This window comes from Rana temporaria, chromosome 2 (genome assembly GCF_905171775.1).
Source record: "Rana temporaria chromosome 2, aRanTem1.1, whole genome shotgun sequence".
In the NCBI taxonomy this organism is placed as follows: domain Eukaryota; kingdom Metazoa; phylum Chordata; class Amphibia; order Anura; family Ranidae; genus Rana; species Rana temporaria.
Window position 1 is genome coordinate 148,716,932 of NC_053490.1, and position 24,544 is coordinate 148,741,475.

Here is a 24,544-nt window from a genome sequence, read left to right on the forward strand (position 1 = left end):
ATGCTAGATGGCATGTTAGAAAAAAACATTTTTTTTTAGGGTGAACCCCCGCTTTAATTTTCAAAGCAAACTTCCCCACCCATCCATGTCACAGTGTCTCCATGCTTTATTTTGTTGAGAAATCACTCCACTAGCATTTCTGGCCATGGTCATCTTGAGTATATGTAAATTATTCACATAGCATTTACTTCCTGGAATCCATCTGCCCTTAGCTCAAGCATGCATGAAGGAGGGTGTGCTTAGCTGAGAAAACCCCTCCTCCTCTCCTGAAGTCTCCAGGGATATGTGACATCATTTACCAGGAAGAAGCTGAAGAAATGTAAAAAAAAGAATGAAAACAAATAATTATACTTTCATATCTATTTACTAATGCAAGCAGCATGAGTATTAAAAATGGTAAATGTTGAATGTGAAAGTGAAGTTTCAAAGCCTGACTACAGGTTCATTTTAAGATTGTGCCAACATACCTGGTTTAGGAGTGTGACGGTATCGGTATGATATCCCCGTCAACGTTCCCTTCTTCCCATAACGACAATCACCCCAATATTCCACGAGGAGGGATATCCCTGGAATCGCCCAGAAAGCCACACATGAGACAAGCTTACTGCTGGAACAAGACACTTTATTGACACAAAAACTCAGCTTATATGTGGTTACAGCCTGTTAGGAACGCCCCCCTCACACAGTGGGGTTTCCCATACAGATTATAGGAGACAAGTCGGAGCCGACCCTGCAGACACGTTTCTTTAGATAAAGACATCAGCGGAGTTAATTACTAGGTGTAACAGCCTGACCACAATGAAGCAATCAGAATAATTAACATGAGCCACTTCTAATCATTGTAACCAGTAAGGCCGGTCTCCTTCCCACACACAATAAATCAATTACCATTTGAACTAGGGAGCTGGCTGAGGAAGGGTCATTAACATGTCAATAGCTTGTAACACATGAATCCATCTAACCCACAATTTAACCAAGCAGGGAGATTTACACTGACATCCTTCACAATGGCCCCCCTTTTTCTCCCTGCTCCGGCAAACCCGGTTGGACCTTCCCTGGTCCAGTAGGGTTGACGGGTTCAGAGCTTTTAGTCCGAGGTTAACTCCGTTTGGCGTGACTGACCTCCATTGGTAACTGCTTCCGACTCAGGTATGCCACCGGGTCGTCAGATCACACGCCGGTCAGTCCCCAAGTCTTTGTGCGATCTGCAAAGTCACCAGAAGTCAGTGTGAAGACAGCGAATGGGTCTGTGCGCCGCCATCTAGGTGTCCCGCTATGGGAGGGGGCAGGTTATGGCTCTGAAGTGACAATCACAGGAGATTCATAAAAAGAAAAAGTTATATTTGTTGAAATGCTGTAGCACTGGTGCTCAGAGTCCGGGGGGGGGGGGGAAGAGGGGACTCAGAGCCCCATAAGGTCAGCCACCCCCTGCTTCCTCCGCAGCCGCCGGTTCTCCTCTTTGAGCTTCTCCAGCTCCATCTCCAGTTCATGGAGCCTGGGGGGGTCAGCCCGCTGTGACCTCAGGTGGTTGTTCTCCTCCTCCATGCGGCTTATGCACTCCTCCAGCTCTATGTACTCACGGATCAGATCCTGCTTGCTCATGTCCTGCAGGCTCTCCACGTGGTCCTTCATCATCAGGAACTGGGTGGTGGTGTAAGGGGCCACCGGTGGGCCCTTGGCGAACATCTCGGCCCGCATCTGGGGCGCCCGCTGCGATTCCATCTCCTCCAGTCGCTTCTTCTCCTCCCAGGCCTGCTGGTTATATGACTTCCAGGACCTCTTCTTCTTGGAGGGTAGCTGGCGGTGCCTCTTTCTGCCCAGCTCCCTCCAAGGCCCCTCCGGCTCATGGCGGTCGCCCATGACCAGCTGACAATGGGATTCCCTGTTGTCCGTAATAACAGATTGTACCCTGAGGGCTTCGTAAGGGGTGCCCAATGGTTCTTCCTGACCCAGCTCCTGGGGATCCCAAGCCGAGTCTACACAATGGGCTGCTGCTGGTGGGCGGTACCCCGGTTGAGACCAATTTGACCTGGTGTTGTCGTTCATGGGGCAATTCTGCTTGAAGTGACCCAACTGTTTGCACTGGAAGCAGCGTTGTTCGTTGTCCTCCTGGCGTGGGTAGCGAGGGCTAGATGTCATCGGTCTGTTAGGCGGTTGGTATCTAGCGGCTGGTGGGTGTGAGGGCGCCGTTGGTTGTGGAGGTTGTACCCGTGGTGTGACCTGGTTTGTCTTGCGAGTATCCGCATATTCATCCGCCAACTTCACGGCCTCTGGTAGAGTCATGGGCCTGCGATCTCTCACCCAATCTTTGACATCCGTCTGGATGTGATTGTAAAATTGCTCCAGGAGCATTAGTTGCAAAATGTCCTCTGCGGTGGTGGCCTGGCTGCTGTTAACCCAGTTAGAGGCCGACAGGGACAGCTGGCATGCCCATTCTGCGTAAGAGTCTTCCGTGGTTTTGCGTGAGTCCCTGAACTTCTGTCGGTGGGACTCTGGGGTTACTGCATAACGAGCCAGGAGCGCTTCTTTAACCCTGGCATAGCTATGGATATCCTGATCTGGCACGGTCCGGAAAGCATCAGAAGCTTTGCCTGACAGTTTGCCTGACAATATTGCAACCCACTCTCTTCTAGCTATTCGGTGCAGGTTACATTGTCGCTCAAAATCCGCCAGGTAGTTATCAATCTCACAGTCCTTTTCATCAAAAGCTTTAAAAGCGCTAAACGGAATCTTCCTTGCGTCTGCTGTGCTGTACTCACTGCTCGGAGAAGGTGCGGCTGCTTGTTGGACTGCTGCCAGTTTTAACTGTAGCTCTGCGTCCCTTATTTGTTTGGCCTCCTCCGCTAACAGGTCCATCACTTTCAGAACCACATCCGGCGTTGGGTTCGGGCCGAACCACGCTAGCTTCTCTCTCATTAGCTTGTTGGTTGGCGATTCCTCCTCCTGAATCACTGGTGTCTCCATCTCTTGTACTGCTGGCGTTGCTGCAATCCCGTTCTCCTGGTCTAGCTCCATTAATTCTGCTATGATGACCCGCTTGGTTTTGTTGCTAGCGATCCTTCCACGAACATCCAGTAGTTCTTCCAGTGTCTGCTTGGAATCCGGGTGTGAAGGGGAATAGAAGGGAAGATCCCACTGCTGCCACCAATTGTGACGGTATCGGTATGATATCCCCGTCAACGTTCCCTTCTTCCCATAACGACAATCACCCCAATATTCCACGAGGAGGGATATCCCTGGAATCGCCCAGAAAGCCACACATGAGACAAGCTTACTGCTGGAACAAGACACTTTATTGACACAAAAACTCAGCTTATATGTGGTTACAGCCTGTTAGGAACGCCCCCCTCACACAGTGGGGTTTCCCATACAGATTATAGGAGACAAGTCGGAGCCGACCCTGCAGACACGTTTCTTTAGATAAAGACATCAGCGGAGTTAATTACTAGGTGTAACAGCCTGACCACAATGAAGCAATCAGAATAATTAACATGAGCCACTTCTAATCATTGTAACCAGTAAGGCCGGTCTCCTTCCCACACACAATAAATCAATTACCATTTGAACTAGGGAGCTGGCTGAGGAAGGGTCATTAACATGTCAATAGCTTGTAACACATGAATCCATCTAACCCACAATTTAACCAAGCAGGGAGATTTACACTGACATCCTTCACAAGGAGTATGTAGCCCCATGTATTTCCACATCTTGAAAATTCAGATGCTCTGCATGCTTCCAGCTGTGACTTTTTGGTGAAATCGTTCTCCGTCTATGACCACCCACCCCTACCATGGTAATTTTTCAGCGCCGCAGAGGTTCATAGAACTAAGAGGCTGTCACAAGCCCTCATCAAGAGTTACCAACTATGCCTGCCCTTTGAACCCAGCTGCTTCATTCATAGACGCCATACTACAGTTTCTCTAAATGAAACTGGATCTATGAATAGAGGAACCGGGTGAATGTTGAAAAGGTCTGTTCCCAATGGGAGCATGGGAGGAAGGAACAAGGAGGCTAAAGAGCAGGAGATCTTCAGAGGATCGAAAGGGACAGTTTGGGTGATGTTTTACGATGAGGCTGGTAATGTAAATTGTGAAAAGTTGTGAATGACTTTCGATGTCATCGTTAGCATTATGAATTTTATGCATTGGGCAAGCGGAAACCAGTAAAGGGATTGGCAGAGTGGTTGGTGAACATTAAGTGGTTGGATAAATGGATGAGTATGGCAGCAGCAATCATATATTGCTGCCCATAAAGCCCTGTACACATTCGGGCCGTGTGTATGGCAGCTGGTTGGAAAAACAGGTAGCTGACAAATGGCTGAGAATGCTGACCAGAGTGTCCTGGTGGGGGGTCCATCCCCCTGTCAGAACAGAACAGCTCAGCAAGGGAGATCGCTGTACTAACTATCAGAATGCTCTCCCAGTAGGCCAGTTGCATCTTTTCTTTCCAACTTAGCTTACCTTGAATGAAAAACCTTTTCTGTTGTGCTATCTTTCCCTTTCCTGTAAAGAAAAGGGAATGACGGTAGAGAGGTTGTAAAGGTTTCCCAATTAAGATGTTGGAAATGTACAGCATGCTATTAAGTTGCCAGTTAAAGAAATAAATGACTACGAGTAGGTAAGGTCCAGTGGCCATTTTCCTTTTCTGGATTCCCTTTTTCTAGCCTAAAAGCAGCCTTCAAATTTCCTGTTTGCCATGAAGGCTATGATGAGGGAGGTTCCCTGGCATTTTGGGATGAGCTTGTACAACCTTCAGTGGCTACACGTTACTCAGCAAAATGGTCATGAATTGGCTTATGATCTATATTTTAAGCCAAGTAGACCTGGTCTGGATATATTGAAGACCTTTCAATTCATCTTGTATTTTGAGAAAAAAAAAAAACAGGAATAATGAGCAGTCTTACAATGCTTTATCTGAACTCCTGCTCAATTTCTCACAGAGTTCTAGAAAACTTTTTATATTTTTATGCATTCTTCTTTTTTTTTCAGAAGTAGCATCAGGAAAAGTACTATGCAGGACAAATTTATATTGAATAAAGGGAAGGCCAAGACATAGACGTTTGTTGTAACAATAGTCAGGTGATACAGCAACAGACATGTGGTATCTCGATATATCCAAACAAATAAATTGATGTGGTCTGTAAATAGGATATGGGTTAGAGGAGTTACGGTGGTACCTAATACTGGAGTTTTATCTTGCTAATAAACTTATTGTTTTATGTAGCTGCTGTAGTGTGTATCTAGCTATACAGGCAACTTACTGTAAATATGTATGTTATCCCTCACCTAATTTTCTATGAAATGTTTTGCAATACTGTTAAAATACAAGTAATCCAAATCTTTCTTAAAAAAGTCAACAGTCTATTTGTCCAGGCATGAGAGTGGGACTCGAGTTCTCTGAAACTCAACTGGCTCACTTATATCAACTTACTCATTCCAGCTCCCTTGATTACAAAATACAAGAAACAAATTACACGATTCTATCACGCTGGTATAGAGTGCCTGCTGATTTAGCACGTATTTACCCTGCCACCCCTGTCGTATGCTGGCGAGATTGTGGCCACAAGGGCACGCTGTTACACCTCTGGTGGGAATTCCCCATGATAGAACCTTTCTGGAAAGACGATAAAACCAAGAAATATGATATTCTTGGCATAGACATCCCCCTATCTCCGCTGCATTTCCTCCTTCATGTCCCTCCTCAACCGATTAGTATACAGTTGTGCTTATAAGTTTACATACCCTGGCAGAATTTATGATTTCTTGGCCATTTTTAAGAGAATATGAATGATAACACAAAAACTTTTCTTTCACTGATGGTTAGTGTTTGGCTGAAGCCATTTATTTTCAATCAACTATGTTTACTCTTTTTAAATAATGTGATTTTTCATAATTACAACAGAAACTACCCAATGACCCTGATCAAAGGTTTACATACCCTGGTGATTTTGGCCTGATAACATCAAGTTGACACAAAGGGGTTTGAATGACTATTAAGCCCAGGTTCACACTGGGCTGCGGGAGTGAAGCTGTGCGAGTTCAGATTTCACTCCTGCTGGCAGTCCTGATTTTGGCCGTGATGTCAGAGACATCTGTGCAGGTTTCTGCACGAATGTCAATGTAAATAGCGGCCCGAAATCTCAAAAAGTAGTACAGGAACGACTTTTTTAAATTGGTGCAGCGCCGCATATGCGGCGTCGCACCGATTAGGATGGTGCCATTGCTGACAATTGCCGGCAAATGCAGCCGATTTGAGATGCGATTTGACATGTCAAATCACATCTCAAATCGTACCAATGTGAACCAGGGCTAAAGGTAACCATCCTCACCTGTGATCCGTTTGCATGTAATTCGTGTATGTGTATATAAAAGGTCAATGAGTTTCTGGACTCCTGACAGACCATTGCATCTTTCATCAAGTGCTGCAGTGATGTTTCTGTATTCTGAGTCATGGGGAAAGAAAAAGAAATATAAAGGATCTGCGGGAAAAGGTCATTGAACTTTATAAAACAGGAAAGGGATATAAAAAGATATCCAAGGAATCAAGAATGCCAATCAGCAGTGTTCAAACTCTATTTACGGCTGACTCTACCACGGTCAGGTAGACCAACTAAAATGTCAGCCACAACTGCCAAGAAAATTGTTTGGGCTGCAAGGAAAGACCCACAAATAACTTCAGGTGAAATACAGGACTCTCTGAAAACATGTGGTGTGGCTGTTTTAAGATGCACAATAAGGAGGCACTTGAAGAAATATGGGTTGCATGGTCGAGCCATTACTATGCAAATACCACAGTATTCCGCTTACAATACACCAAACAGCACAGAGACAAGCCTCAAACCTTCTGGCACAAAGTCATTTGGAGTGATGAGACCAAAATTTCACTTTTTGGCTACAGCCATAAACGCTTCATTTGGAAAGTCAACAAGTCCTATGATGAAAGGTACACCATTCCTACTGTGAAAGACAGAGGTGGGTCGCTGATGTTTCGGGGATGTGTGAGCTACAAAGGCACAGGAAATTTGGTCAAAATTGAGGCAAGATAAATGCAGTAGGTTATCAAAAAATACTGGAGGGACATTTGCATTCATCAGCCAGGAAGTAGCGTATGGGACGTACTTGGACATTCCAACATGACAATGATCCAAGACACAAGTCCAAGTCGACCTGTCAGTGGCTACAGCATAATAAAGTCAAGGATCTGGAGTGGCCATCCCAGTCTCCTGACCTCAATATCATTAAGCCACTCTGGGGAGATCTCAAGTGTGCAGTTAATGCAAGACAGCCCAAGAATTTACAGGAACTGGAGGCTTTTTGCCAAGAGGAATGGGCAGCTTTACCATCTGAGAAGATAAAGAGCCTCATCCACAAATACCACAAAAGACTTCAAGCTGTCATTGATGTTAAAGGGGGAAATACATGGTATTAACCAGTTGCCAACTGCCCGCCGTCGATTGATGGCATCAGAATGGCACTCCTGCACACATATCCACGTTTTGTCAGGGAAGAGGAGACATATCGTGTGTTCCTAGTATATAGAAACAACAATCTGTCTCATCCCCAAGCCAGTCCCCTCCCCCACAGTTAGAACACACAGTAAGGGAACACATTTAACCCCCTTGATCGCCCTAGTGTTAACCCCTTCCCTGCCAGTGACATTTACAAAGTAATCAGTGCATTTTTATAGCACTGATCGCAGATATAAATGTCAATAGTCACAAAAATGTGTCAAAAGTGTCTGATCTGTCTGCCGCAATATCGCAGTCCTGATAAAAATAGCAGATCGCCGCCTTTACTAGTAAAAAAATAAAGGGAAATGCCCAAAAAAAATCTATCCCCTATTTTGGCACTATAACTTTTGTGCAAACCAATCAAAATGCTTATTGCGATTTATTTATTTTTTTACCAAAAATATGTAGAATAATATGCACTGCTCAAAAAAATTTAAGGAACACTTTGAAAACATATCACATCTCAACGGGCAAAAATCTGCTGAATATCTATACTGGTATGGACTGGGTAATGTGTTAGGAATGAAGGGGTGGCACATCATTTGATGGAAATGAAAATGATCCATCTACGGAGGGCTGAATTCAAAGACACCCCGAAAATCAAAGTGAAAAAACATTTCTGTTTTGGAGGTCATCTCATTGTTGCCCATCTAGTGCACATGTTGTTAATTTCAATTAACAGCAAAGCAGCTGAAACTGATTAACAACCCTCTCTGTATACACCCCTCCCCCTCTGCTACTTAACGGACCAGATAAATATCCCAGGAGTTCTGATTCAAAAGTGTTCCTTTTATTTTTGTGAGCAGTGTATATCGGCCTAAACTGATAAATAAATGTGTTTGTTGTTTTTTTTTTTAAATTGGGATGTTCATTATAGCAAAAAATAAAACATATTGTGTTTTTTTTAATTGTTGCTCTGCTTTTGCATATAGCACATAAAATAAAAACCGCAGAGGTGATCAAATACTGTGCAATTGTGAGTTAAAGCGGCGCAGTGCCGTATCGCAAAAAATGGCTTGGTCAGGAAGGGGGTAAATCCTTCGGGGTCTAAAGTAGTTAAGAACTAGGGTGTGTAAACTTTTGATCAGGCTAATTTGGGTAGTATCTGTTGTGATTATGATTTAAAAATTGTAAACACAGTTAATTGATAATAAATGGCTTCAGCCAAACACTAACCATGAGTGAAAGAAATGTTCTTGTGTTATCATTCATATTCTCTGAAAAATGCCCAAGAAATCATAAATTCTGCCAAGGTATGTAAACTTATGAGCACAACTGTATATAAGAAAAGCGCATTGCCTCACCTTTTGAATGCGGCAAATCGCTTGCTACCAATATACTGGAGACGGGCACAAGTGCCCAGTAAGGAGGAGTGGATACGAGGGGTAAATAAGATAAGAGATGCGGAGGACTGGATTGCAACCTGTAGGGGCAAGAGGGAATGTTTCTCCAGCAGCTGGGCAGTGTGGTCAGATCAGGTCCCAGACCCGGATGGGGTTCCCTCTAGCCAAGATCTAGCACTATTTGAGTTGGCAAAGCCCTTTTTGAGGATGTTAGAGAGATCCTCGAAACAATGAATAGGACTGCCCTCTAGGCAGAGGAGTGATGCTCCATTTGGGCACACTTCCATGCTAACAAATTATTGGGAGATCGATGGGCACTGGCGTGAGCGATTAGATTGACTGGCAAATAATATCGGTACGTACTTGCTACCTCTCATTTTTGTTCTTTTTTATGTCCTTTCCCTTTTTGTTTTGGTTTCTATGTAATTTTATTTTGTTTTATTTTATTTATTTTATATTTTTCTTTCTTATTATTGTTAGAACTGTATACAATATATTGTCCGACCTAATGTTTTGTAATGGTAGGAAGGGTCACCTCGTCTGGTGTGGACTCTACTCCCTTGTCTCAACATTTTTAATGCCTGTCTAACCCTTATGCTGGTGATTTGCTGGGGGAGGAAGGACGGAGGTCATTTGACCCCCCTCCATTGACAACAAATCCTGCAAGTCCACATTATTATTTCCCAGCTATGTTTACTTACACTCGAGTTGTTTTCGAGGGGCTGGGTTAGACCCTGATCCCTTCAAGTTTGATTGAAATGTTATTGGGCGTCACTTGTGCCTTTACAGATACCATTGCCTCCCATGTGGAGAAAATGCTGCCACATACAGTAAAGCTCTGTATGTTCGTATATACTGTAAGTGGATGTCTCTATGCTTTAATTTCTTTAATTGATCTTAGCTTATGTGATTGCAATGTTTGAAGCTTTTTAATAGAAATACATTTTTCATAAAGATACTGCACTGTTGGAGCTCTTTGCTTTATTACATATGGAGAGTCTATGATATCGGGTGTCACATCTGGGTATCGGTGGATGTTTAACCCTTTACGGGTTGATGCTGTTTTGCCAAGCATGAGCATGCAAGGCAACATTATTTGGTGAGTGCATAACCAAAGCGGAGTGGAAACACTGATTGCACGTGGTGTGGCGAAAGCTTTGAAGATGTCACATCAGGAATTTTTCATTTTTCGTTTGAGACCTATCGTTTCATGTATGAACAGTTAAATCACTAGATATTGTTTTTGTTTATTTTTGTTCACCAATTCATGAGGTTTTATCATTATCACTTGTCACTGGGTTTATTAATGTATATTGTTTATTTGGTCAGCGCTGTTATTTACTTTATTGATATTGTAAATATTTTCATATATATTATTACATTTAAAGTAGCAGCTTTTGCACATTGAGGGCACTCCTGGCGCAGCGGTGGTACCTAAAGAGTGGATGTACGTATCTTTTGGACCAGCTGTTTTTATAAATAAAGATTATATAAAAAAAATGTCAACAGTCTGTAGCCAAATACATTTAAATAATACAAGTCAGTACTGTCAGTACTGTGTTTGCTAAATGTCCAATTGCATGTTTGTCCACATTCTTTTATAATCAGTCTTCGGTAACTCATATGATAAATGTCCGTGACATGTGCGTGTTGTCTTTGCTGAGAGGGATTAAGCTTGATTAATTTACACTAATTTGGCAGCAGATTTACCCAGTCCTGCACTGCTTTACTGTAATGAAAAATAGTGACATAAGTACCATTAATCCGCTAACATATTTTCTTTAACACAAAATTGTGTCATAATGATAAGAATGTTTATGAAAAGAAACAGTGAGCTTACAGTTGTTTGACCCAAATGTACCTGTATATGTAGACTATAACCTATTGGTAAATGTCATGTCTTCCAAAGTTATCAACCAAATTTACACATCAGCAGATCGGAAAAGCTAGAAACAAGGGTTTAATCACTATTCTTAAATTGCTGAACCTTTTCAGGATTACATAGTAAGTGATAATTAAGAAAGGGATTGGTGAGTTGCGTGGGCTTTGTTACTACCTAAATTTTTCCTTTTTGTCATGTATAACTTTTTGATGCAAATGAATAAGGACCTAAATTAAGAGATGAGTGGAAGGGTATTACCAAGCCAATTCTTATAAATACTGCTAGTGGTGTTTATATAACATTTCAAATAACAGGATGGCTATGGCTGCTACTAGCCTTAAAATGTGTAGACAGGTGCACTTTACCCTCCTCTTTGAAGGTGGTGCTGTATTACTAGCTGTTGTACAGAAGAAATAGAAGATGAGGGGAGAAATGTTCCTCTTCAGCCTTTGTAGGTGTTACCAGGGGGGCATTGGTCCAATTGGACGCTGCAACACTGGATGACCTTGTGGCCATCTTTAGTGGGGGCAATGCTAAGAAATAGCAGTACCCCACTGCAGTTAGTGCACACCTACAAAGTGGATAGAGCAGGGACAGGATCCACGCTGGATAGGGATGGTTTACTTAGCCCTAGGGAGAGATTTCTGGTGAAGAGGCACAGACTAGCAGGGCCGCCATCAGGGGGGTACAGGCAGTACTGAAGTAAGGGGCCCGAGCGTCCCAAGGGGCCTGCCCCACCTACAGAAACTTTTTTCTTTCCAGCAGCCATGACCGTCTTTAGCACAGGGCAAACGTGGCACCTGCCCTGGGCCGAACATTTGTAGGGGGGCCTGCGCTACCCATGAATTTGGGGCCCCGATGACAGCTTTCCAGAGTGCACAGATGACAAAGGAGGCTGTATTCCCAATCTAGCCAGCAGTGAGGGGGCAGGGCTAGGAGGTCCACTGATGCGTGACCCCCACCCCATGTAGCCTGTATGCTCGGAACAGAGCGGCTGTAGTTAGAGCAGTTATCGGAGTAAGGGCGTCAATAGAGCTCCTGCCCCCTTTATACTGGCTGGGGAATACAGTGGTCCGTGGGTGGGGTCGGGACCTCCACTGATGCGCCCACTCCGATCACTGCTGTAACTACAGTCGCAATGTTCCAAGCATACAGGCTACATGGGGCGGGTCAGTGTGTCAGTGGAGCTCCCGGCCCCGCCCCCTCTCTGCTGGCTAGCGTGCGAATACAGCCTCCTGTGTCCTCTGAACACTCTGCAAAGCCTTCATCACGGCCCCAATTCATGGGTTATCTCATTCAGTATGTCCGTGGTCTCTGGTAATCTCATGCAGTATGTCCACAGTCTGGTAATCTCATGCAGTATGCCCGCAGTCTAGTAATCCTGTGCAGTATGTCCGCAGTCTGGTAATCTCGTGCAGTATGTCCGCAGTCACTGGTAATCTCGTGCAGTATGTCCGCAGTCACTGGTAATCTCATGCAGTATGTCTGCAGTCTCTGGTAATCTCATGCAGTATGTCCGCAGTCTGGTAATCTCATGCAGTATGTCCGCAGTCTGGTAATCTTGTGCAGTATGTCTGCAGTCTGGTAATCTCGTGCAGTATGTCCGCAGTCTCTGGTAATCTTGTGCAGTATGTCCACAGTCTCTGGTAATCTCGTGCAGTATGTCCGCAGTCTCTCTCGTGCAGCATGTCCACAGTTTGGTAATCTAATGCAGTATGTCCGCAGTCTTGCAATCTCATGCAGTATGTTCGCAGTCTGGTAATCACGTGCAGTATGTCCGCAGCCTGGTAATCTCGTGCAGTATGTCCGCACTCTCTGGTAATCTCATGCAGTATGTCCGCAGTCTGGTAATCACGTGCAGTATGTCCACAATTTGGTAATCTTGTGCAGTATGTCCGCAGTCTGAAAATCTCATGCAGTATGTCCGCAGTCTGGTAATCTCGTGCAATATATACACAGTCTGGTAATCTCTTGCAGTATGTCTGCAGTCTCTGGTAATCTCCTGCAGTATGTCTGCACTCTCTAACCCTCTCCTGTAGTATGTGTATTATTGTGCCACTTTACTTGCTCAATTATTTGGGATTTCTCCACTGCTCAGTGAGCGGTAATGATGTGCATTAACCTATAATAACCGATCAGTGAGCGCTAATAATGTGCAGTAACCTATCTAGTCTATCTGCTATTTTTTTGTATGTCTCAGAATGGGGGGGGGGCAAGAAAATGTTTGCCCAGGGGCCAATCAAAATTAAAGACGGCCCTGGCAGCAGCACAAGAAATTAACCTATCACCTGCTGCGCCGCCGCTAGGGCGAGGGATCGATAGCAGTAAAGCGCTGCTAATTTTAGCAGCTCTTTACCACTGTTATATTGGTGCTTTTCAGACGCAAGCAGGGTGCTTTTAGCCCCCGCTAGCGGCTGAGGAAAGGGTTAAAAGCACCCGCAAAGCACCACTGCCGAAGCACTTTGCAGGTGCATCGGTAGCGCTGCCAATTGATTTAAATGACGGGTGGTGGAGCAGCGGAGTATACAACGCTCCCGCATTGCCCGAAAGATGCTGCTTGCAGGACTTTTTCTAACGTCCTGCAAGTGCACCGCCCCAGTGTGAAAGGGGTATTAAACTCTGGACTCTTTTGGACAACATTTCTTATGGCTGCCCTGCAGACTAGGGACACCTCTGCTATTGCCTGGACTGCATCCAATCTTCCCAGTCAAAGTTCTACCGCTACACTGCCCAACAGCCACCCCTCTACCAGATGCTGCTCCTGTAACATAAGACTTATTAGAGTTACCCCCTTGCTGGGACAACTCCAATGTGCCGCTAACTTTGCTGAGACCTTTTGTACCCAGCAGTGGCGGCTGGTGCTCAAAATTTTTCGGGGGGCACAAACGAAAAAAAAAAAATTGCAGCCTCACTGTGCCCATCACATGCAGCCACTGTGCCATTAAACGCAGCCACTGTGCCATGCCACCAAATGCAGCCACTGTGCCATCAATTGTCACCACTGTGCCATGCCATCGAACGCAGCCACTGTGCCATCAATTGTCACCACTGTGCCATGCCATCAAACAGCAACTGTGCCATCAATTGTCACCACTGTGCCATGCCATCAAACAGCAACTGTGCCATCAATTGTCACCACTGTGCCATGCCATCAAACGCAGCCACTGTGCCATCAATTGTCACCACTGTGCCATGCCATCAAACGCAGCCACTGTGCCATCAATTGTCACCACTGTGCCATGCCATCAAACACAGCAACTGTGCCATCAATTGTCACCACTGTGCCATGCCATCAAACACAGCAACTGTGCCATCAATTGTCACCACTGTGCCATGCCATCAAACGCAGCCACTGTGCCATCAATTGTCACCACTGTGCCATGCCATCAAACGCAGCCACTGTGCCATCAATTGTCACCATTGTGCCATGCCATCAAACGCAGCCACTGTGCCATCAATTGTCACCACTGTGCCATGCCATCAAACACAGCAACTGTGCCATCAATTGTCACCACTGTGCCATGCCATCAAACGCAGCCACTGTGCCATCAATTGTCACCACTGTGCCATGCCATCAAACGCAGCCACTGTGCCATCAATTGTCACCACTGTGCCATGCCATCAAACGCAGCCACTGTGCCATCAATTGTCAGCACTGTGCCATGCCATCAAACACAGCAACTGTGCCATCAATTGTCACCACTGTGCCATGCCATCAAACGCAGCCACTGTGCCATCAATTGTCACCACTGTGCCATGCCATCAAACGCAGCCACTGTGCCATCAATTGTCACCACTGTGCCATGCCATCAAACGCAGCCACTGTGCCATCAATTGTCACCACTGTGCCATGCCATCAAACGCAACCACTGAGCCATCAATTGTCACCACTGTGCCATGCCATCAAACGCAGCCACTGTGCCATCAATTGTCACCACTGTGCCATGCCATCAAACGCAACCACTGTGCCATCAATTGTCACCACTGTGCCATGCAACACAGCAACTGTGCCATCAATTGTCACCACTGTGCCATGCCATCAAACGCAGCCACTGTGCCATCAATTGTCACCACTGTGCCATACCATCAAACGCAGTCACTGTGCCATCAATTGTCACCACTGTGCCATGCCATCAAACGCAGCCACTGTGCCCCTCAACTGTTGCCACTGTGCCAATTGTCACCACTGTGCCCTTTAATTGTCACCACTGTGCCCCATGATGCCACTGTGCCCATTGTCACCACTGTGCCCCATGATGCCACTGTGCCCATTGTCACTCATCACTGTGCCCCATGATGCCACTGTGCCAATTGTCACCTCTGTGCCCTTTGTCACCACTGTGCCCCATGATGTCACTGTGCCCCTTTCCCTGTAAAAAGCACTTACCTGAGGATTCCATGTGCTCCCTCGATGTCTTCTGCCGCAGTGGTGAAGCTTCAGCCAATCAGGTTCCTGATAACCAGAATCCGGGAACCTGATTGGCTGAAACGGCCGTTTGTCTTATACAATGAGCGCAGATTGCCTGCGCTCAGAGTATAGACAGCTGAGAGCCAGAGAAAAGCCTATCAGAGCCGCTGGCTTTGATAGGCAGTTCCCCTCAGCCAACCAGCTGCCGCTATTCGGGTAACCGGCGTCCCGCATCCGGTTATCTGAATAGACCAGGCAGCGCTGGCAACCAGCAATAACATACATTCGTGCATTTATGCACGAATGTGTGTTATTTGCGAGAGGGGGTGGCGCTGCAGCGCCCTCTATAGACGGCCGCCAGAACTGCGGCTAAAATGTCAAAATGACATTTTAGCCGAATAAAAGTTCTTAAAGGGCCCGTTTTTTTTTTTTATTATTTTTTTTTTTTTGTGACTGTGGGAGGGGGGGCGGCGCCCGTGCGTCCCTATGGACGGGCCGCCACTGGTACCCAGATTGTGCTACTGAGACTCGATCTCCATATTGTTTAAATAAATACATTAAAGTTTTAAGGGGATTTCTTGGACTGAAAATAACTAGAGATGGGCTTGGGCGTGTTCAAAGCCCCACATGCCCAATCGTGCCAGGAAGCCGACACTGCACAGGGCTAATCACAGGAAGTAAGACATTTTCTGATCTCTGTAGCTGCGAACCAGGAAATGTCTTCATAGCTCCCAACTGTCTATGATTTGGAGGGACTGTCCCTGATTTGGAGCAATGTCCCTCTGTCCCTCTTTCCTCCTCATTTGTCCCTCATTTTGATCTATATAGTTGTATATAAAATGTACTTTTTATCTGTCAAAAATAATTCCAAGTGCTAAACCTTTCATCCAAATTCTAAATTGCTACATTTGTAAATTTGAAATGCCAATATAAAGGAATAGTTGTTGTAAAAAAAAAGCCCCTGTGATTTAATTAACCTTTATTTTGGTTAATTCTCCTTAAAGGGGGGGTAACAGGAGGCGTGTCCTATGCTTACATGTGTTTGCTAATAGGTGTCCCTCATTCCCATTTCAAAATGTTGGGAGGTATGTGTCTAACTGCCTGTGATTGGCCCTGTGCAGTTTTGGCTTCCTGGCAGGCAAGGCAGGATTTCAAACACGCCCAATCCGGGCAAACGGGCAAACATTTCCTAAATACAAATGAACAAGTAAAGGGGGAGGGTGGGAATGGGGGAATAGTTGCTGAGGCTAAACCCGGAACAAATCTACCCAATTGATGTATGGACTATGTCGGTACTGATGAGTCAAAGTAGACAATAATGAGTAAAAAAGAACCAATCTAAGAGACAATAATGCAATAAGAATAATAAAATACATATAATGCAGTTCAGCAATAAATTAAATAATACATAACAATGAAAAATTTACCCAATGTGTAACGAAGCAGGCGCGGAGCCAAGTCTGCCCAGGTGAATATCCCCCCGCGGCGGACATGGGGGATGGTGCGTTGATCTCTAAATAAAATGCATACACTATATTAGGGGGGCCCAGTACGTGAATACAAATCGGGGTGGGAAGGGGGGGGGGGATAAGGGATTGGGAAGGAAAGGAGGGGGAGGGAGGATGGGGGGAAAAAATTTGTATTCACGTACTGGGCCCCCCTAATATAGCGTATGCATTTTATTTAGAGATCACCGCACCATCCCCCATGTCTGCCGTGGGGGGATATTCACCTGGGTAAACTTGGCTCCGCACCTGCAGGAAGAATAATAATAAATAACCCTCCTGATTTTTCACCTTAATGCATCATATGCATTAAGGTGAAAAAACTTTTGTCAGTGACCGGCCCCTGCATTTTAATCAGCAGAGATGCGCTCTCCCGGCTCTTGATTGGATAGATTGATAGCAACGGGGGGCGGGCTGAGTCCTATGGATGCAAAGGCTGGACTCAGGAGCGCGCCCGTAAAAATCTGGGGATATTGTTTTATTGTGCACTTAGTGAGTTACTCCCACTACACCCACTGGGGCTTCTATTATCTCTGGTCTTAAAACTACAGTTCAGTAAAAAAAGGATTTCAAATTAGTTTCTATGGTTTACTGTTTTAGTTAATTATAATTTTTCTATGTACTGCCTTAACTAAAAGAGCAAAATAAAATTGTACATGTGATCTAAAATGTCCAGCTACATTGCAAGGTATATGGGAAGCTTATGTCTATAAATTGGATGTAGAATAATATGAGTTAAAGGAGTTGTAAAGAAAAAAACATTTTTGCCTAAAATTTATGTCTGCAAGGTAGACAGACAAAATAGTGTAATGGTTCTGTTAAAAAACGAGTAAATACCTATTAAATTCCTTCATCTATATCACCTCTGGCATTCTAGTTTCTGTTCTCTCATTCACTTCCTGGTTTGCATCGCTCGTTCATGTAAGAACTACATTTCCCAGTATGAATTGCGGCACACCCAGTAATTCACACCTCCTTGAAGTCTCTAACACGTAGAGAGCATCCTGCCACACAGATGTAGTTCCCAGGAGGGGGTGAGCACGTTACTGACCACCGCAGTAAAGCCTCCCATCACGGTGGTCAGTAAAATCAGACAAGCAGGAAGTGAACAGAACAGAGAAGAAATAGAGCAACTTCTGAGCAAAAACGAACAATGAGGAAGTGAAAAGAGGAATGTCTGCAGGTAAAGGATGCTTAGTATGAAAACATTTTTTTTCCTTTACAACCCCTTTAGGAGATTTGCATCAGCCTGTATACAGCTGGCACTGACAGAAGATCAGCAAATGCTACAAGTATGCATGTGCTAAAAATGGACTCACAGTCTCATAAGAGTATTACATTTTAAGAAAATAGAAAGTAAACATTATTATCACCCAGTGTTTGTAAAGTCATTTAGGAGGAATTAACCGGGGCTGTGGATGCTATCAATTTTCATGCCTCGGCTACTAGAAGAGCATGCATATTCTTATGTGTTTAACTAAGGTAACAAAACTAGACTTTGTGCAAATGAAAACACGAGCACTGGTTTACATGTGTGTACCTTATTGTTTGAACTTTAACCTCTAATATGGATTTGCTAAAAAACATGGTCAGAGTTTAACAATTTTTCTTTGTAAAAAAATATTAAGCTGTATAAGAGAATAGGTACTAAAACAGGGCTTAAAAAAATTAAAACTTAAAAAATTTCAACTCCTGAGCTACTAGCCAGACCTTAAGACTTAATCGCCACCTGTTGCCCAACCCAAACCCTACCCTGCCCGGCCCTAATTTAGCCCCGAAAAATGCCCTTGTAAATTCTCTCATGAAATGACACTGTTAAATGTTTTATTCAGAATTAAGTTACACAAATAAATATTAATGTAACACCCTCTACCTTAGGTACTTAGGTGCTAGAGTAGTGAGTTTGTTTTGTACTGTCAGCGCAGGTAAATTTAGGCATGCCTATACTGTGAGCTAGGCCTGTTTGTTTTTGATCTGGGGGCAGGGGAGTGGTTTAGTGTAGCAGCAGGTGACTGACATGGGTTTCAGCTCTTGGGTGCCTCCTCTGGTTTTCAGAAGGTTCTGGAAAAGAGGCAGGGCAGAGAGATGGAGTGACAAGAGGTGTATGTGGGAGCCCTGACCAATCCCCAACTAGGATTGGCAGGGGGCAGGCCTCCTATATGTACCCATGGTCAGCCAGTTGTGGCAGGAGTTGACTGGTGGAAGAACTGAATAATGGAGTGGTCTGAGGGAACCTCCATTCTGGGGGGTGAACTCAGGCCTGGAGCTCGGGAGCTGGGAGGAAGCCTCTCTCCACACGGTTATTGGGAGGTGTCCTGGAACAGGAGATGTGGAGCCTCAGGGAGAGACTGTGGTGTTGTTTTGGAGTCTAGTCGTTGCAGCCACGAGGGCTGGCAGGATTTGCATTGGACGTGCTGGGATCAGTAGTCCACCAAGTTTCAGTTAGCACATTCATTCTTGTCAACTAAAATGGTTGCTACCAAAAAGGGGACTGCAGACCCCTGCCTGAAAAGAGCTGGTAGGAAAACATTAGGACTTATTCAGAGTAAGGCCTAGCCATGTGCTAATGATGACGGAAACCTAGATTTGGACAGTGAAGTGAAGCATGTGATGTCAAGAAGTGTGCTGGAGGAGTTGTGCAGAGGAAGAGACTGTCAAATTTAGACTCAACCAACATTTGTTGCAGTGAGAAGTATTCATCATTTGGACATCCCATGTCCCTTTCCCCATACAAGTTTAATCCCCATAAAAACAACAAAACAAGCAAGAGACTGTTCATTGTCTCGGAAAGTGTGCCAAATGAATGCTAGAACACGTAGTGACCCCCACGAGGGCACTGTTACATTAACAACAACAACAAAAACATTAACAATATTAACATAAAACAATGTAAACATAAAAGAAAAAAAAGTGCTTTTCCTAAGTAAAAGTGTGGTATTAAGGCAAATAAACCTCTACCTCCAATGCCTCCCCCAGTACACCTTTACCTCCAGCACCCCCCTAATACACCTTTACATCCAACACCTGCCCCAGTACATCTCTACCTCCACCACCTCCCCTAGTACATCTCTACCTTCAACGCCTTCCCAGTACACCTCTACCTTCAACGTCTCCCCCAATGCCTCACCTCTCCATCACACCTATCTCCAATCCCTTCTCCCCTAGTACACCTCTATCTATAATTCCTCTTCCCAGTATGTCCCTGCCTCCAATTCCCCCCCAGCAAACCTGTGCTTTGTGATTTTAATGAGCCCCAGCACACCTCATCTTCCAACACACCTAATCTTTTTTTTCTTGCTATAGCTGCCAGAAGTGATCAATGTATTCTGACTGCTAGGAAACCTAGGAAAGCTAGGAATTGAGCAATTCTCTTTCCTGCAAAATTGCTTAATGTATGGCCAGCTGTACAATCACATTCAATCATATTTGAACATTTTTACTATCACAAAAAAAAATTGTGAGAATTTATAAAGTGTATGTGCTACAAATTCATCAGCGATTTCAAATATCAATCAAATATTATTTTATGTACTGTGCTAAATTCTGCCATTATTGATAATAATTTCTTTGAACATAATTTAGTTATAGCAAGCATGCATGACTATACCTGATAATTGTAGCGTTAGGATAATTTGTTTGTTATTTTTGGGCTTAGATTACCATACATAATGCGTACCATCAATCTTTTCTATGTCTCCATCAGATTCCTCACCGCAGAGATCCTTTGCGGCCTGCAGTTCCTTCATAACCGTGGGATTGTACACCGGGATCTCAAACCTGACAACATTCTGCTGGACAGCATTAGACATGTAAGGATCGCCGACTTTGGCTTATCAGCAATAAGTGTGGGCTCTGACAAGGCCCTGGATGACGCGGTCGGCACTCCAATGTACAGGGCACCAGAGGTGAATATTGGATCGTTGGTGGAGCTTTACACATTATCTGGTTGCTGTACAAGTACTAAAAGCAGCCAAGAGTGAGTGAGTTTCCCCTAGCAAAAGGGAATAAATGGAAAGCTGATGTTTACGGATCTAATTGACTAGTTAAAATCCAGCACGTTGCAAATTATTATTTTTTTTTTTCTTCTCTATAAGGCGGTGGGAAGGAAAGAACTGCTCCTTCCCCTGATTGGGAAAAAGTTGTCTGACTAAAGCAAAAAGCCTGGAAGTTGGAAAAGCGGTTGTGATTAGTTATTTCTCCAATATTTCCGCACACATTATTGCTGTATAACCTTTTTTGTTGAACAGGCTGGTGGATTCAAGTCAATCCAAGTCTTTTAAGCCTTTTAAGTCCTCCGCTAAGTTCTCCCCCCATGATCAAGAAATACATTTTTTGATTGTTTTCATAAGCAACTATGTCGGGGCCACAATCATTAAGATCAGCAAAGAAAAAGGGGGGCCCTGCTGCCGCAGCAGCAGCTAAATTAGAAAACTATGCCCATACATCAGACCAAACCCCGATTAAAGGTGGATCGTCAGCCCAGGCCCAGGCCAAACTAACGACAGATAGGAAAAGTCAAGGACAAACGGCTGCAGCGGTAACTAAAAATGCTATTACCAAAAATATAGCTGCTGAGGATAAAAGGGCTGAGACAGTTTCAGTATTAGCTTCCCCTTTAGAAGACATCCCTACAATAAAGGATGTATTCTTGGTGGTTAATGAATGCAAACAGACACTAGGGGAATTGTGTGATCAAATGAAGGGCATTAAAGAGGAGTTGGTCTCGGTGCGTCAGGAGCTCCAGAAAACAAACGAAAGAATATAAGAGGCGAAGGGGAGGATATCCCAAATAGAGGATGAACTGCACCTAGTAAAACAAAAGGTTAAGAGCATGAAGGATCAAGTATGCAAGTTCGATGAAAAAATGGATGAAATAGAAAACAGACTTCGGAGGGACAATGTGAGATTGGTGGGACTCCTGGAAAAGTGTGAAGGGATTAATCCCGTAGAGTTTTTGGAAAATTGGTTTATAAAGTTATTTGGAAGAGAGAGTTTTTCACAGCCGTTTTTGATAGAAAGAGCGCATAGAGTTCCTTTTAAACCGCCTCTTCCCGGTGGACGCCCACGATTAATGTTAATGAAATTTTTAAATTACAGAGATAGAGAGACATTATTGAGAAAGGGTAGAGAGATGGGGAACATTTTTTTTGACGGTTCCAAGGTTTAATTTTATCCTGATTTTTCGTCCTTTTTACAGAAGCGGAGGGCACGTTTCACAGATGTCAAACCTAAAATGCAGAAATGTAATCTCTCATAAGCCCTATTATACCCAGCGCGGCTATGGGTGGCAGCTGAAGGGGGGTGGGACTGACTAGGGGAAATGACAGATCGCTGTTCATACATTGTATAAACATACGATCAGTCATTTCTCCCCCTGAAAGAACCGGGAGCTGGTTCTCGCTCTGTCACAAGCGATCCCGGGTGCCAGCGGTGATCGCACCCGCCGGGCACTCGTATCAGCACCAGGGGCGAGCAGGGGGCGCGAGCGCTCCTAGTGGCCGCAGCGTAACATCACATTATAAAACTGCGGTAGGCGGTCGGCAAGCGGTTACATTTTTTTTTTTACAGAGTTCTGCAATTTAAGTCACAGAACACATAACAGGAAAAGCCTCTTATTAGTGAATATCAGCTGCAACTAATTACTAAAGTAACTGACTAGTTACATTCAGAGGCACTCATAAAGTGTGACACTCACAGCTGAGCTCCCTCCTGCTGCTGCAGCTGTCACACAGACAACACAGCAACCAATAAGTTTTGTAGCTGGGTGGATGAAGGCTGATGGTGATTCAGAGACACCGGATCCCTATTAGGTCCACTTCTCTTGTCAATGACAACAAGCAGTGGTTGAATTCCATAGCCAAGAGGCACCCTGCTATTGGCTATAGAATCTGCCCAATGCCCACTGCCTGCTGTCAATTGCAAAGAGAGGGCAGACTAATGGGGGAACTAGTGTCTCTGAATCCCCATGAGCCACCTGTTCTTTATTGACTTCCCCTTATTGTCTCTATAAAGAATGGGATCATGGCAGCAAACTGACAGTAGGTCCTAGCTGGTGCACAAGAGAAAGCATGCACTATGGGATGAAGGCCATTGTAAAAAATACTTAGTACAGCCTAAATGCTTAAAGTGGAAGTCCATGCAAAAACAAAAATCCCTGCATCTATAGACACCACGGATCTAACACTAACCTCTCTTTCCCTGTAAAAGAAAAAGTGACTTAAAGTAACCCTAAACTCTGTTTTGAAAAAAAAAATCTCAATTCAAGTATGTATTGCTAACTCCAAAAAGTATTTTTTATTGTACTCAGCCTCCTCAAAATTCCTTTCTTTTCTTCTTTGATCTGACTTTCCTGTTAGAGCATGCATACATTAATTCTCCATGGTCCCATTGTATGTAGGAACAAGTCATCCTCTCTTCTCTCTGCTGTCAGTAAAACTGAGTTCATACTCGCGCTGAAAGAACAGTGCATGTGCAACGAATTATCCACAGGTCTGCACAGAATAGGGGCCATGTGTGTATCTCTACACTTGCATCTTTGATTTGACTTTGGTGCCCAGTGACCTATTTAAAGCATTGCAAGATTTAGGATCATTGCTGAGTTGTTGTCAGCTCCTGTGACCAGACCCTGCTTGTTCTGTGATATACCTGGTTTGCCTTCTGACTACACCTGACCTATGATTTGCTTCTTGAATATATTCCTTGTTTACCCCTTTGGTTCATTCTCTGTCCGTGTGACACTGACTTCAGCCTCGTGGCTGTTTATTCTCTTGTTTTTTTTTTAATCTGTACCTCTGCTGCCTGCCCAAAGCCAACTCGTGCCTGTCTGACCACTGCCCTAGCTTGTGCTTCTGCAGGCCCTTTGACAACATCTGGCACAAGCTATTGTTCCTCGGCTTCTACCTCATTGGAAAATCCTGTTCCTCTGCTGGCCAGTATTTACTACAGGTGCCCATGCCACTCCATTTCCTGTCCTAACCTGTAATCAATTTTGGGAGACAAACATGACAGGGGGTTTAAAGGAGAGCCCTCTTATCAGTTTGGCCTCTACTTGGTATGTGACACCTGCTCATTCCTCGGGTTGACTAACTATGGACTATGGAATTTGTGATGTGCATAGAGCAGTGCACATGACTGCAACTATGTGCACTGTTCGTTCCAAACACATGGAAAGGGAGAGGTTTGAGAGTTCATGGAGGACATTAACCCCTTCGCGCATAGGGGTAAAACAAATCTTAATGCCTAAGCACAATTTTTACATGTGTTAATAAAACTGTACAACAACTTTGTGCATCCATATGGATTATACATAGTTTTTTTTTGGTTAATGGTTATGGATATCTCCTGATTTTTTTTTATTATCAAAAGAAAACCGGCCAAAAATAGTACAATTTTGTTTATTTTTTATTTAGCTGTATAGTTTTTGTTACTACTGTAGCATTACCCCCGGGGAGCTGCTGGTTGTTTTGGGTGGCACATTAACCTCGTGGCTCTTCCGAATTCCTAGGGGTGCATGATGCATTTAGTAGAAGTAAAGGAATGTCCGCAACAAGTGCTCTTTATTACCCAGCCGGGTAAAAACAATAAAACTTGTGGTGAGGAAAGTAAAGTTGAAGGAAGAAAGGAGAATAGCAAATTCAGGCGTAATGATAGGGAAACAGTTCTGCTCCCAAGCGTAACACACTTCTCTGCGCCACTCCTGCCAGAGTGGGTTTAGTGTACCCGGACAGGCCTCTCTCACTGACATGGCAGCCGGAGTATCACTCGAACATTTGTAGGATAAAGTCCCTGCCACAGACCCTCCTTGGTGAACATGAGGAAAAGTCTCTGCCACAGACCCTCCTTGGTGAACGTCTGGGAGACAACTCTGCCACAGGCCCTCTCTGATTGTAATTACGG